Below are 15,850 nucleotides of genomic sequence, written 5' to 3'. Positions count from 1 at the left end.
TAACTCAGAGGGGAATGGAGAGTCAAGGACTTTAATAAACCCAAAAGCTACGAGTTGGCCTTCTATAGATATGGCTTTACAAAACAAAACCAAAATAGTAAAATAAAGCATAATCAAATGAGCCAGACAAAATGATAAGTAAATGAGATCAGAGAGTTTCTTCTATCAACATGTGATACAAATTACATCTGAAATGAGTATTAAGATAATGTTAAAAGTATTAAAGCTTTCAAACACTCAACTTAAGCAACATTTCAAAATGATGTAGAATAAATACATATTTATTGATTTACATATACAAGATAGATGACATTTCAGAAAAAATGTTTTTTTTAAACTTAAATAAATGAGTAAATGTCATTTACATCAAAATAACTGAGTTGGTTGGAGAGCTAGTACAGGGTTTAGAAGTTTGCCTTGTACACAGTTGACCCAATTTGATACCTGCACAGCATGTGGATTCACTTCCAAGAGTGAACCAGGAGCACAGAGCCAAGAGCAAGTCCAGAGCAAAGCAAAGAGCAGGTACCTGCTCCAAAATAATAAATGACAATGAAAAGGTAAAATTTGTGAAAAACAGCCTGACCAACTTTTGGATAGAAATTGCTAACTTTAAAACAAGTGACTTTAACCTATTCATTTTGTTCTTTAATGTCCAGAGAGCATGGTGAAGTGAGTTTAGAAACCACAAAACAACATAAAAAGTTAAGCAGCCAGAGATGAACACTATCAAGAATTAAGTCTCAAAGTTGCCAGACACAGGAATTAAATATTGACCTCAGAACTGTCACTACAGGCTTTGGTACACAGAAGCCAGGGGCAACTACTTCACAAGGAGATAGCACTTCACAACTTTAGCACATCTATCACGTGCAATTTTCTGGCTATAAAATAGTGAGGCTACCCAAACACTGAAAATGAGAGTAAGGAAGCATCACAAAGTGAAGAAATGAGTACTAATGTGCAGTTCAAAAATTTTGACTTGGGGCTGAGAGAACATATTACTTGCCTAAGGCTTTCACACAGCTGAAGAGGAAGCTAAACCAGGATTACCACGCAAGATTCCTGAGCCTGAAGTCTCAATTCTAAAGTTTGGTAGCACCTGGATTTCATAGTTCATGCTGTCAGTTATACAGGGTCTCCTTTTTTGACTACTCCAAGAGGAATCCTCTCTTCAGGGGCTTTTCACTTGCTGTTCAAGTGTATCCCTATCACACACTTGCCCCAGGTGGTCATTCACAAGATAGCTTTATGGCTGCTCCCAAATGTCCTTTATATATCAGCTCAAAAAACTTAAATGACAAACTGTGTCCTACCCCACAATCTCCTATATTAAAGTCTACAGCACAATGCAATGGAATTTGAAGGTGTGGCTTAAGGAGGGAATGAGACAGATAAGATCATATGAGTAGGGTGTACAGAATAAGATTAATATATTTATGAGACACAAAAGACTGTGTGTGTGTGTCCTTCTGCAAACCAGGTTCTCATGAGAACTTTTTCATGCTTTATCTTAACCATCCCCCTCAGACTGTGAGAAAATTAATTCCTGTTGTTTAAGTTGGATCTTTTCAACATTTTTACACCTGCAGACTAGGGAAAATAGAAGTATTTCGCAGACCAGCTGACAGCTAAAACAGAAACAAAAAAAAATTAGAGACAGAATATTATTTATTAAGCCCAATGCTGTTGAGTTACAACTTTTAGCTAGTGCAACATCTCCTGCTGTGTTGTGACAGAATGATTGGTCCAGCACTGGTGCATGAACCACCAGTTGAATAGCAGGAGTTTAAGTTACTATTTTACAAGACTTTTTTTACGGCAGTGAAAGCAGATGGGTCATTTGCTTAATGAGTTCCCTAATGCCTTATTTTAAATTAAAACCTCCATTTTTCTTCAACCTCCACCCCTGTACTACATATCTTACTTGATCAATCTCTGTAGAACATATAACCACATGTGCTGGTTATTAGCAAATGTGCCTCATGACACCTATGGGGTATCAGCATAGGTGTGGGGGGGGATAGAGGTTGGTGGGTGGGAATGCTGCTTTCTGAGTTTGAGATCTAAAATATGGGCCCTCTTTGAGCCTGGAGAATTGAACAAACCCATCTTCCTTTTATTCTATTGAAAGTATAGCTTGAACATCATTAAAATGGCAACACTCCCCAAAGCATTGTACAGATTTATTGCAATCTCTCTAAGGATACCCATGACATTTTTCAAAGAAGTGGATCAAACATTCCTAAAATTCATTTGGAACAATAAATACCCAAGAGCAGTTAAGGCAACCCTTAGGGGGAAAAAAAAAGATGAAAGGCATCACTTTCCCCAATGTTAAATTGTACTACAAAGCAATATTCATTAAAACAGCATGCTACTGGAATAAAGAAAGATCCTCAGATCAATGGAATAGACTTGAATATTCCGAGAATGACACCCAGACATATAATCAATTAATCTTTGACCAAGGGGCAAGAAATTAAAATAGAGCAAGGAAAGACTCTTCAACAAATGGTGTTAGGAAAACTGGTGAGCCACATGCAAAAAAGGGAACTTAGACCCCCATCTAACACCATGCACAAAGGTCAAATCTAAATAGATTAAAGACCTTAATACCAAACCTTAAACTATAAGGTATATTGAGACTAAAGGTATCTTCAAGGAGGAAACACAACTTTGCAAACAAGTGGAAACAGAAATAAACAAATGGGATTACAACAAATTGAGAAGCTTCTGCACTTCAAAGGAAATAGTGACAAGGTCACCCACAGAATGGGAGAAACTATTCACCCTATATTTATCAAATAAGGGGCTAATATCTAAGATATGCAGGGTACTGACAGAACTTAACAAGAAAAAAAATCTAACCCTATCAAAAAATGGAATGAAAAAATGAACAGACATTTCCTCAAAGAAGAAATCAGATGGCCAAAAGATATTAAAAAAATCTCCCATCTGGGGCAGGCGAGGTGGCGCTAGAGGTAAGGTGTCTGCCTTGCAAGCACTAGCCAAGGAAAGATCACGATCCCCCAGTGTCCCATATGGTCCCCTCAAGCCAGGGGCAATTTCTGAGTGCTTAGCCAGGAGTAACTCCTGAGCATCAAACGGATGTGGCCCCCCCCCCAAAAAAAAATGCCCCCATCAACAATGATCAGGAAAATGCAAGTCAAAACAACAATGAGATATCATCTCATGCCACAGAGATTGGCACACATCACAAAGATAAGAACAATCAGAGCTGGTGGGGATGTGAGAAGAAAGTAACTCTCATTCACTGCTGCTGGGAATGCTGTCTAGTACAGACTTTCTAGAAAACAATATGGATATTCCTTAAGAAACCTAGACATTGAGCTCCATAAGACCCACAATACGGGGCCGGTGAGGTGGCACTAGAGGTAAGGTGTCTGCCTTGCAAGGGCTAGCCAAGGAAGGACCGTGGTTAGATCCCCCGAAGTCCCATATGGTCCCCCAAGCCAGGGGCAATTTCTGAGTGCTTAGCCAGGAGTAACCCCTGAGCATCAAACAGGTGTGGCAGAAAAACCAAAAAAAAAAAAAAAAGAAAAAAAAAAGATCCAGCAATACTACTCCTAAGGATATACCCTAGGTACACAAAACCATAATAAAATAACGCCCTCTGCACTCTTCACAGCAGCACTATTTACAATAGTCAAAATCTGGAAACAACCCAGATGTCTGACAACAGATGCATGGCTAAAAAAAAATCTATGGTGTATCTACACAATGGAATACTATGCAGCTGCTAGAAAACAGTAAGTCATAAAATTTGCCCATACATGGATGGAAATGCAGATTATTATGCTGAATGAAATATGTCAGAGAAGGAGAGAGAAATACAAAATAGTCTCACTCATCTGTGAAATTTAAGAAAAATAAAAGACTGGTATTGTAATAATATGCAGAGACAATAGAGATGAGGGCTGGAAGAACCAGCCCATGATATTAAACTTACCACAAAGATTGATAAGTACAGTTAGATAAATAACTACACTAACAACTACCATGACAATGAGAGAAATATATTGCCTATCTTAAAGACAGGCAGAAGATGAGGGAGGTGGGCAATGGGGGACATTGTAGCAGGAAAGTTGCACTGGTAAAGGGAGCTTGCATTTTATGGCTAAAACCCAATTATGAACATGCTTGTAACCATGGTGTTTAAATAAAGAAATTATTATTAAAAAGGGAGTTTATAAGAGATAGAGATGGACATTTCTTAAAAAAACAAAAAGTGACTGAAAGGCACTGTTACTTTTATTTCTTTGGCAAAACACCAAAAAAGGAAGAGAGTACAACCTACTTGGTGATAATATTTTTCTTGGTGTAACTCACATCAGGTGTTTTGCCTGACCTCCAACACCAGTTCCCTCTAATGTTATCAATTTATTCTGGTTAAAAAAAAAAAAAAAAAAACAGACTCAACAACATTTCCTCCCTGGACTGATATATCTATTTCAGATACAAACAATATTAAGGAAATAACTTCTCATGTGGAAAATCAGTTCCATGAAAACAAGGGGCTTTGCCAGTCTGAATCAAGCACCTAAAAGTGGTGCATGGCAAATGTTGAGTAAATATTAGTTGAATGAATGTGTCTGTCTAGTTAATAGTTTAGAACTATCCAGAAATTAAAACTAACTTATTTTTTGTTCTTTTTTCTTTTTTGTGTTTTGGCCACACCCGGCCTTACTCAGGGGTTACTCCTGGCTGTCTGCTCAGAAATAGCTCCTGGCAGGCACGGGGGACCATATGGGACACAGGGATTTGAACCAACCATCTTTGGTCCTGGATTGGCTGGTTGCAAGGCAAACGCTGCTGAGCTATCTCTCTGGGCCCTCCCTCTTTTTTGTTTATTTGTTTGTTTGTTTTTAGATCATACCTGGCACACTTAGGGGTACTCCTGGCTCTGTGCTCAGAAATCACTCCTGGCAGGTCAGCTGCATGCAAAGCAAATGCCCTACCACTGTGCTATCACTCAGGCCTCTAAAATTAACTTTTGGTTAGTTTTAAACACTAAATATCCAAGTTTCAGCCAAAAGATCTCCTTGTACCCAATGTCTTCTCAGAATCCATCATTTACCCTTTTTCTCCTTCACAGACCACTGGACATATCTTTCAGAGTCCTTACCTGTATGTAATAACTTCATGTAGTTGTTTATTTACTTGTCATCTTACATTTTCTTTTTGTTTGGTTTTGGGCCACACCCAGTTGTATTCAGGGCTTACTACTACTCTGCACACTCCTGGTGTACTCAGCAAACAATATGGGGTACTGAGAATCCAACCTAGTTCAGACACAAGCAAGGTAAGTGCCCTGCCCACTGTGCTATCTCATCAGCTCCATTTCTTTCACTGAGAAAAGTCTAAGGGATATGTCTATCCCAGCATATCTCCTAAGGGACCTGCACAGACCAGGAACGTAAGAGTTGCACATATACTGGAAGAAAAGCATTGCAACTTTTAAAAAGTCTTTGAGTGTTTCCAAAAGTAAAGGTAGGAAGAGATGAGAATTATGAGTGACCTACCTCAGTGAGAACAGACACTCAGTTTGTCTTGAGATCCTAAATGTCCTTTGTTGAATCAACTTAAATTCCATAGCATTTTAAGATCTTAGTTGTGTCATAAATAAAGACTTTATAAACATGGCACCATGAAAAATATTAAGTAAAATCAGGGGACTCTATGCATTCTGCCAATATGTCCTACATTGTGCCAGAACATGATGAAGGTGCTGAGACAGAGTAAAATATAAATGGACAGACCAGCTCCTGTTCTCATGAAGTTTGGATTCAAATAGGTAAAGATACACAATAAATGGGTGACTATATTACAATGCCATTCAGTGTTGAGTGATGAAGTACAGAGTAAGAATGACCTGGAATATCTATAAGTGGAATTACAATATTTTATGGTCAGCCAATGGTCTCACTGAGATGGTAAAATATGTGCATAGGTCTAAGAAAGTGAGTCCTAGGCACACTAAGAAATAGTGTCTTAGGCACAGCAGGAAACAGAAAATCCAAAGACCCTAAGGCAAAAAAAACTTAGTGTTTGAATTATAGCAAGAAGTAGAAAGAATGGGTAAGAATAAAATTTGAGATCAGAAAGAAGATGGGAGTAGATAACGAAGGGAGATAGTCAGCCATCATAAAGACTTCAGCTCTGACTCTGAGTAAGATGGGCATTAGAGGTTTTTGCCAGGAGTGTCATGAGACTTTACAGACTTTGATTTTAAAGAGATCACTGATACAAGTCTGGGAATAAACTCTGTGATGGACAGGTAAGTTAGAAAGAGGAACAATGGTAAAGAAGCTATAACAGGAATTGGATTAAAAAAAAAAAGAAAATATAATGCATGAATCTACTCCATTAAAATAGAGTCCAAGTCTCTTCCCCTTATATCTGACTTTCTGTCAGACTAAGTGTCTTTCTCAAAACCAAGATAATTTGAAGAAAGTGACACTAAGTTATTTCCAAGGTTAGGTTGGAAGAATTCTTGAGTTTCTGATTTGCTTTTCCAATACATACTTTTGTAATAAAACTTCAATACTAGCAATAAGCTGGAGAATCCCTTTAGTCCCAAATGACTGCCCAGTTAGCCACCAGTATATCCATAATCTCAAGAATCAGAACTTTAAGAGGATCTCTCAAATTCCACTTAAACCATATAGTCTGGACTGGACAGATAGTATGATGGACAGTGGCTGACCCAATTTTAATCTGAGGCAACCACCTGGTCTCTGAGCTCCCATATGGAGTGATTTCTGTATACAGAGCCAAGAGCAAGCCCTGAGCACCATGGGTTCCAGCACTGAAACAAAAACAAGTTCAAGGGTCTGATCGATAGCACAGTGGGTAGGGCATTTGCCTTGCATGTAGCCATTTAGGATTGGATCACAGGGATTCCAAATGGTCCCTTGAGCCTTCCAGGAGTGATTCCTGAGAGCAGAACCAAGAAGTAACCCCTAAGGACTGCCAGATGTTGCTCAAACAAACAAACAAAATGAAGTATACAAATTACTCTCTGTAGAGGAAATAGAAGCCACCCCACAGAACCCTCCCTCAGTACAAATTCATGAGAAAAATTAATGCTTGCAAATTACTTTTAAGTGATTACTGTTTGGAGTGATTTGTGACACAGCAACAAAGAGCCCAAACAGAATTCATCGGGGCATGGGGCCAACCATTAAAAGGTAAATTTAAGTTCCTAAGTATTCATTTGGGAGACCTGATACAGTGTTAGGAACTTAAGCTTTGGAGTTAAATAAAAACATTTGGTTGTTCTATTTTTGTTGTTGGTGGTGATGGTGATGGTGGTGGTAGGAAATAAACCAAGGCCTGTCTCCTCACAGGTGCAAAGCAAGTGTTTTACCACCAAACTACTTCCTATCAAAGATTTATGTTCAAATACAGCTATGAAACTTAACAGGTAACAGGAACATTAACTTGATTATTTCTGTATTTCAGTACCTCTTCTGTAAATGTAATTAATTGAGACTAAAATTCTGAGATACTGTTAGATCATACTGAGATATGTATGTAAATATTTTATTAGTGTCTGACACACAGTGAAACTCTTTAAGAAATGAGCAAACTGGGGCTGACGATAGACCATAGACCGACTGATATCACATATGGTCCCCCAAGCCTGCCAGTAGCGATTTTTGAGTGCAGAAATGAGTAACCCCTAAGTGCCACTGGGTGTGCCCCCCAGAAAGAAAGAAATGAGCAAACAAAACAGATTGATTTTCACTGTTTCATAAATGGTGCTACATCACTGAAACTTCTGTCTGGATTCCTATGATATTAAGAGTTCAGATATAAAATAATAAGTCTAAGCCTGAACAATGCTTATCTAAATGTCAGATGATTATCTGCCATATTGCTGTCATAACCCTCTTCTGGCTGGATAAGCATGGTGGCAAAGAAAGGGTCAACTCTGAATATAATAACTTTACCCAATTTAAGATCATCCCATTTATAGTTTCCTAAACTGGTATCCTAATAAACAGTCAGTTTTTTGCACAGTTGGCTAAAGTCTTTGTCAAACTATTAGGATACCAATCTAGGAGACTGTAAATTCATAAAAGGACCAAGAATTTATTATTCCATCAAAAAGTCAGCTGCTGCTATGATAGAATACAAACCCCATTATAAAAAGCCTCGATGTGAGATGTAACAGCTACCACAGACAATGGAAGAGATTTCAGACAAAAAGATCACTTTACCACTTTATTAATGTGGGTTTGATCACAGATCACTGCCTGAGATATGTACATCACATTTCCACTTCATTACAGAGATTACATTGAATGGAGAGCTGATTTTAACAGTAAAAGTCTCTGTGGCATTTATCCAGAAGCAATAAAATTCTGACCTAAGAGCTATAGCAAAACAGAGAAACCTCCTGCCATATATCTCTATATTAAGCAACTGGCCTTCAAGATACATCACTGGAAGGATGCTGGAAAGGAATGTTGCTTGTGAAATATCAATAACTGTGATTTAGGAACAAGGACCACAGCAGTTTAGAACGGCTCAGAATAAATATTTTAATATATAAGCTGATGTGCCATTAGTTGTGAAATATTGATTTTTAGAAAACACTGATTTGAGGCCTATCTTACTTACTGAATAAATACAAAGTACAATGAATATTCATGAACCATGAAAATTCACTATTTTAATGTAAACATGCATACCTGAGTTCTTAAGTGATTTCATTTTCCATTTAGTGGTTTCTCATTATGATAAAGATACATCCTTTACACATATGTTAATGAGTTATTTTTAGACACTAGGGCTTTATGAAGAATCAAGTTCACATTTTATTTGGGGTTAATGAGTTATTTTTAGACACTAGGGCTTTATGAAGAATCAAGTTCACATTTTATTTGGGGTTGGGCAAGGTTCTTTGTAGCCAAAGAGATACTTGAGGGGCTGGCGAGGTGGCGCTAGATGCAAGGTGTCTGCCTTGCAAGCAGTAGCCAAGGAAGGACCACAGTTCGATCCCCCGGCATCCCACATGGTCCCCCCAAGCCAGGGGCAATTTCTGAGTGCTTAGCCAGGAGTAACCCCTGAGCATCAAATGGGTGTGGCCTGAAAAACCAAAACAAAAAAACAAAAACAAAACAAAACAAAACAAAAAAAGAAATACTTGACCCAGGGTGAATTATTATTTTTATTTATTTATTAATTAATTTTTATTTAGGTCTAGTGATGCTCAGATTCAGTGAAGTTGGAGGTCACGAGGACCACACTGGCAGAACTTAGAGCCACCAAGAATACACCAATGATGCTGGTATCTAGAACTGGAAACTTCACTCATGCTAGACATCTACTTCTCCCTCTGTGTTATCTCTCTGGCCCCTTACTCATGTTTTAGAAAGAATTCTGGGCCCGGAGAGATAGCACAGCAGTGTTTGCCTTGCAAGCAGCCGATCCAGAACCAAAGCTGGTTTGTTCAAATCCCGGAGTCCCATATGGTGCCCCGTGCCTGCCAGGAGCTATTTCTGAGCAGACAGCCAGGAGTAACCCCTGAGCACCACCGGGTGTGGGCCCCCCCCCCAAAAAAAAAGACTTCTTATCAAAAATGAGCTTCCTTTTCTCCTCTACTTAAAGTCTGGTATGAAATAAAATTACACAACCAATTTTAAATCAAAGAATATTTTTGTGGTCAGCGCAATAGCACAGCGGGTAAGGCGTTTCTCTTGAATGCAGCCGACCCAGGTTCGATCCCCAGCATTTCATATGGTCCCCGGAGCCTGCAAGGAGTGATTTCTGAGCACGGAGCTAGGAGTGACCCCAGAGTGCCACCGGTTGTGACCCAAAACAAAAACCAAAAGAGAAAATAAAGAAATAGTGTTGACTTTGACTATAATTCCCCTGGCACAGAAAAATATCTGTTCTCATGTTCTAAATATTAAGCCCGGACACATCTTCTATCTCTGTCATTACCAGCAATGGAACAAGTGTTCGATTGGAGTCACACAGAATCAAAGCCATTGACAGACTGCTGCTGAAGCAATGCATAATCACTGCTTTTGACCCCCAGTTCAGAAAATTGTTCTGCAGATTTTTGAAAATGTCTAATGAAAAAAATCTCTTTGTATCCCAATGTGACGGTCCAAAACAGGAGTGAGAGTGTAATCACTATAAGAATAATTAAGGGGTGGGGGGCGGCGAGGTGGCTCTAGAGGTAAGGTGTCTGCCTTGCAAGCGCTAGCCAAGGAAGGACCACGGTTCGATCCCCCGGCGTCCCATATGGTCCCCCCAAGCCAGGGGCAATTTCTGAGCACTTAGCCAGGAGTAAACCCTGAGCATCAAATGGGTGTGGCCCGGAAAAAAAAAAGAATAATTGAATGTTGGGGCCGGAGAGATAGCATGGGAGTAGGGCGGTTGCCTTGCATGCAGAAGGACAGTGGTTCAAATCCTGGTATCCCATATGGTCCCCTGAGCCTGCCAGGAGTGATTTCTGAGAGTAGAGCCAGGAGTAACCCCTGAGTGCTGCCAGGTGTGACTCAAAAACAAAAACAAACAACAAAAAATAGAATCATTAAATGTGGAAAAAATAGTAAGTGATGTCAGAAAAATAAGGGGAAAAAAAGGTCAACAGGAGGAATGTATGGTTAAGAGTGCTACTGCAGGGCCAGAGCAAGAGTATATAGGGTAAAGTGCTTGCCTTCCTATGGCCAACCCGGGTTCATCCCCATTATCCCATCATATATGATCCTCTGGGCACCACCAGGTATGACCCCAAAACAAAAAAAAAAGTGTTATTATTTCTCTATGAACTCAGGTCCTGGCATGTTCTGGTGATATGTGATGGCTAACTGTCTCTGATCTCACATTGAGAATACTCTACCACAGAGGGGCAGACACACAGACATGTACAAATTAAAGGAATTTTGAGGGAGAGGTCAGAGTGATAGCACAGCGGTAGGGCATTTGCCTTGCACGTGGCTGCTCAGGATAGACTTTGGTTCGATCCCCGGCATCCCATATGCTTCCCCAAACCGGGAGCGATTTCTGAGCACATAGCCAGGAGTAACCCCTGAGTGATACCAGGTGTGGCCCAAAAACGAAAACAAAAATTTTGAGGGAAACCTTGATTTCATACAGTGTGATATTGGGGGCTTGAAAATGGACTTGTTTCTGAGTTAGAACTCAAATGTCTAAGCATTTTAAGGAAAAATATTTACACACACACAAACTGGAAATAAAGCTAGGTCTAAAATGCATACATGAACTAGCCACTAAGAATGAAAATACCATTTTAATGATTTTGGGTCATTCAAGAGAGTAAAATATAAAGACTTAGCAACTAAAGTTAAGTAGACGAATTAAAGGGTGAGAAACACTTACCATATGTGCAAAAGTTCAAAATCAATCCTGAGCACCATGTGGTTTTCTGAACATTGTTAGGGTAGCCCTGAAGGTCCTGAGCAGAAGCTGCTGAGCACAAGTGCTGTACTGAGGCTAGCAAAACGGTGTGTAGAATCACCAGGAGTAAAATTACCCTCTATTTCCTGAATACTGCTTGAGTGACTTCCAAAACCAAAATTTTGAAATTTTAAGTCCTGAGAAGTATCACTACAGATGACTCAGTACACTGTCTTTCCTCTGATGCCTACACAAATATAAATTTAAAGTTCATACAAAACAACCCTGAAGTTACTGTTTTGTCCTTTACAAAGCAAATAGTTAAAGTTTGAAGGAGGAAGGAAAGAAGGGAGGGAGGGAGGGAAGGAAGGAAGGAAGGAAGGAAGGAAGGAAGGAAGGAAGGAAGGAAGGAAGGAAGGAAGGAAGGAAGGAAGGAAGGAAGGAAGGGAGGGAGGGAGGGAGGAAGGGAGGGAGGAAGGGAGGGAGGGAGGGAGGGAGGAAGGAAGAAAGGGAGGGAGGGAGGGAGGAAGGAAGGGAGGGAGGGAGGGAGGGAGGAGGGGAGGGAGGGGGAGGAGGAAGGAAGGGAGGGAGGGAGGGAGGGAGGAGGGGAGGGAGGGGGAGGAGGAGAGGAAGGGAGGGAGGAGGGAAGGAAGAGGGGGAGGAAGGAGGGGGAAAGGAAGGAAGGAAGGGAGGAAGTAAGGAGGGGAGGAAGGAAGGAGGGGAGAAAGGGAGGAAGGAGGGGAGGAAGGAAGGGAGGAGGGAAGGGAGGGTTGAAGGGAGGAGGAGAGGGATGGAGGAAGGGAGGAAGAAAGGAAAGAAGAAGGGAGTGAGGAAGGGAAGAGGGAAGTAGAGAAGAAGGGAGGGAAAGAAAGGAGAGGAAGGAAGAAAAGGAGAGAATGAAGGAAAACAGTGAAAAAAGTAAGAAAGGAAGAAGAAAAGGGAAGAATGAAAGAAAAGTAAGAAAGAAAGGAAGGAAAGAAGATTGAAACTTTGAGATCTCCATGAGTTTTCTGCCATTTTGCCAGTGAGTTATGATCTACAATACCAAACCACAAAACTCAGTCTGCAATGGAAATAGAAAATAAAAGGACGGAGCTGGAGAGATAGCATGGAGGTAAGGTGTTTGCCTTGCATGCAGAAGGTTGGTGGTTCAAATCCTGGCAGCCCATATGGTCCCCTGAGCCTGCCAGGAGCGATTTCTGAGCATAGAGCCAGGAGTGACCCCTGAGCGCTGCTGGGTGTGACCCCCCAAAAAAAAACAAACAAAAAAAAAAAAAAGAAAAGAAAAGAAAAGGAAATATGTGTTATGTTACTTTTTACAATAAAGTACCTCACATCAGGCAAAAACATTACATTTTCAATCAACAGCTCAAAAAAATGTTCAAAGACTTCTAAGAGAAAACAAACTGGAAGTTAGTCTTGTACGTGGGAATTAGAGTCATTCAGTTCCATCGTTGGTTATGCTATGTGGAATAGGACCAGGTAAAACAGGAACAGAAAAATGGGGAAAAGTCAATTCACTCTACAATGTCAACACATCCTGGTGCATGAGTGGAGAAACAAGTGAACAATAAAGTTGGTCATCCTTACTATATTGCTTTTTGGGCCACACCGTGTGATGCTCAGGGTTTACTCCTGGCTATACACTCAGAAATTGCTCCTGGCCTGGAGGACCATATGGGACACCAGAGATTGAAACTAAGTCCATTCTGGATCGGCCGCAGGCAAGGCAAACACCCTACTGCTGCGCTATTGCTTTGGCCCCTGAACACTTACATTCTAACTCTCAGTTCCATAGGGCTCGCTCCGAGGTCACAACTGAACCACAAGGTTTTGGTTCTGAGCCAGAGAAGTGTAATAAGAAAAAATGGCAAAGCTCCCAGCCCAGCTCATTATTAATCTGCAAACTGTGCCCTTCAGATCAAGCACTCAAGACCACAGGCCTTTAAGATGCAGTCTCATGTATGTTTTCCAGAAACAATTACCTTACGGCAAAGGTTCATTTAGACCTGCAATATCCTCTTTTCCCCATAAAGAGTTTGTAGAAGCTTTCTCAAGCATTAGCTGTCAATCAGCGAGTTTCCCTGACTGTGCCCATCCCTCTGCTCTTAAATCAAAGCTGCAACATGTTTAAATAACCTTCCAGGCAATGTGCCCTCAACAGAACACTTTCCTCAAACTATATAGTTGGTTATATAGTTGGTTATAGTTGGTCTTCACAAATCTTAAGGTTTCCTCCCCGCCACTTCTCTCTAAGCATTTATAATCAAGCATTTATTGTGGTGAGATAATTCGCAGAGAAATAACTGTCTAACTTTTAGGAGTCTACATAACAGAGGGGACAAAAAGAACATTTTTCTACTAAAGGATGAAGAATATGAGAAATATAAGCCCAAAGTTTGGAATATTTATTGTTTGAATCATTCAAGAATCTTCCAATAAAGAAAATACAGTAACATCATAACACCAAGATGTCCATCATCTAAAACAATTCTGTGGTGTACTGTATTATCTTCTAAGGTTAATATCATGAAATAGATAAGAAGGAACCTGAATTGCAAAAATGTATAAAAAAAAAAGCAAAGAACAAAACAATTTTTATTATATATTATATATATATTATATATATTATATAAAAACAATTTTATTATATATATATATTCAATATATATTATATTGAATAGCAAAAATGTATAAAAAAAAAAGCAAAGAACAAAACAATTTTTATTATATGTAGTAGAATGTGCTGAATTCTCAAAATTCTCAGGTTCAATGACTGTTCATTATATAGCTATTTACTAAGCAACTGGTATATTCAAGCACCAATTTAGTAGAGCAAAAGTAAACAGTCTCCTGTCCCCACCACACTCCTATTTGAATCTATTTATTTCTTTGAGAAACTCAGTGAGTCTACTGAATCACAGAATATTGTGGTGGGGGTCGAGGGGATGGAAAGATGAGGAAAAAGGAAAAGGGCAGGTTTTTCTTTTTGGTAATTTTTTAAGTTAAATCACTATGAGATATACAGTTACAAAGTTGTTCATGATTGTGTTTCAGTCATACATGTCAAATAACCATTCCTTTATCAGTGCACATTTCCTGCCCCCAGTTTCCCTCTGGCCCTTCTTCCTACTTCTCTCTCTCTCTCTCTCTCTCTCTCTCTCTCTCTCTCTCTCTCTCTCTCTCTCTCTCTCTCTCTCCCTCCTTCCTACTTCTCTCTCTCTCCCTTTCCCCCTTTCCCTCCATGAGAAGAGCAATTTCTTAAAAACGCATATAAAATATTCTATAATCTCTAAAATGAACCAAAGAATATGTTGTTACTGGTATATATTTGAGGAATGGTAGTATAAGGGGCATAAAGTAGGCAAGGATAAGAATGGAGGGGATAGATCTTAGGACTTCAAATACACAAGGCAATTGTTCCATCACTGAGTTATATCCCTAGATCTATATCTTTTAAAAACTTTCATTTTATGATTTGAGGGCCATAGTAAGGAGAACTCAGAGCTTACTCCTTGCTCTGTGCACAGGAGCCACTCCTGGTCGTGCTCAGAGACTATATGAATTGCCAGAAACTAAAGCAGGTATGGCCACTTGCAAGGCAAGTGTCTTAACACCTACACTAACTCTTCAGCCCTCATAATTTAATTTTGTTTAAGAAAAAACTAATCTTGGGGGCCGGAGAGATAGCACAGTGGTAGGGCATTTGCCTTGCATGCAGCTGACCCAGGACGGATAGTGTTTCAAATCCCAGCATCCCATATGGTCCCTGTGCCTGCCAGGAACGATTTCTGAAAGCAGAGCCAGGAGGAACTGATGAATGGCATAGGGTGTGACCCCAAAACAAAACAAAAACAAACAAACCCCCCAAAAAACTAATCTTGGAGCTAAAAACATGGCTCAATAGGCTGAAACTCACGCTCCCTATGAAATCCTTAGCATCACCAAATCACCTCTCTAAGGCTCTGCTATGAATTTTTCTTTTTTACACCACTAGACATACCCCCAGATATAGCCCCTTCCAAAAGAAATGATCTCACATTATCCATTTTCCTCTTATGGCACTATCCATTTTCATTGCCATTCACCTAATCTTGTTAAACCTGCAAGTTGGTAATATCCATTGTTATTTTTTTTTATTCTAAGCATACACTGAGACAGTCGATTCCTTTTCACTTTTTTTACTCCCTGCCATTCTTACTGTTCAGTTCACTGTGAAGGTGTTGTTGACAACATTGTCCTTCTTTGCCAAAAACGCTGCTCAAATTAAGGTAACTTGTGAAGTTACTGCCTATAAAACAAATGGGGCATCACAGAAATGGCTACTTCTAGCTTGTATATCATTTTCAACTCTACAAAGTCAGGAAGATGTGTCCCCGAAGCACACATCTAGTAAAAGCTTCAGCTCTTACTAGCAATGTATGTTATGCAGTAATTATGCCACCAA

General features: G+C 39.8%; 1 protein-coding gene across 1 annotated transcript in view; it reads right to left on the bottom strand.

Annotated features, from left to right (window-relative positions):
* Window positions 1-15,850, bottom strand: part of MAGI1 (membrane associated guanylate kinase, WW and PDZ domain containing 1) — a 763,677-nt gene that overhangs the window by 180,571 nt on the left and 567,256 nt on the right.

This window comes from Suncus etruscus, chromosome 7 (genome assembly GCF_024139225.1).
Source record: "Suncus etruscus isolate mSunEtr1 chromosome 7, mSunEtr1.pri.cur, whole genome shotgun sequence".
Lineage (NCBI taxonomy): Eukaryota > Metazoa > Chordata > Mammalia > Eulipotyphla > Soricidae > Suncus > Suncus etruscus.
Note: the sequence above shows the minus strand (reverse complement) of the source record. Positions and strands in the feature narration are given on the sequence as shown.